We start from the raw sequence: 235 nt of genomic DNA, 5'->3' as shown, positions 1-235 counted from the left end.
CCACGGTTGCCCTACAGAAAGGCCCAGGGGGTTCATTCACTTCATCTGGACACTGTATTTTGACCAGTGGTGTTGAGAGAGGGACAGCATTTAAAACAAAGTCTAAATACCACAAACCATTAACGTTACAGCTCTGGGACCAACGGCCTGTTTCTAAGAAGAGTAGAAAGAGAAGTCAGAAGTTAAGCACAGCTTTCAACTGTGAAAAGTAAAACTCCTCATTAAAAGTAATCCT

The 235-nt window shown here is 42.6% G+C and overlaps 1 protein-coding gene across 1 annotated transcript in view; it reads right to left on the bottom strand.

Annotated features, from left to right (window-relative positions):
• Positions 1–235, bottom strand: part of CAPZB (capping protein (actin filament) muscle Z-line, beta) — a 43,916-nt gene that overhangs the window by 2,894 nt on the left and 40,787 nt on the right. The gene's annotated exons all lie outside the window — the stretch shown is intronic.

The sequence above is a fragment of the Nestor notabilis genome, unplaced genomic scaffold, assembly GCF_000696875.1.
Source record: "Nestor notabilis isolate BGI_N333 unplaced genomic scaffold, ASM69687v1 scaffold2404, whole genome shotgun sequence".
In the NCBI taxonomy this organism is placed as follows: domain Eukaryota; kingdom Metazoa; phylum Chordata; class Aves; order Psittaciformes; family Psittacidae; genus Nestor; species Nestor notabilis.
The sequence above is the reverse complement of the archived record's forward strand: the minus strand, read 5'-3'. Positions and strand labels throughout refer to the sequence as shown.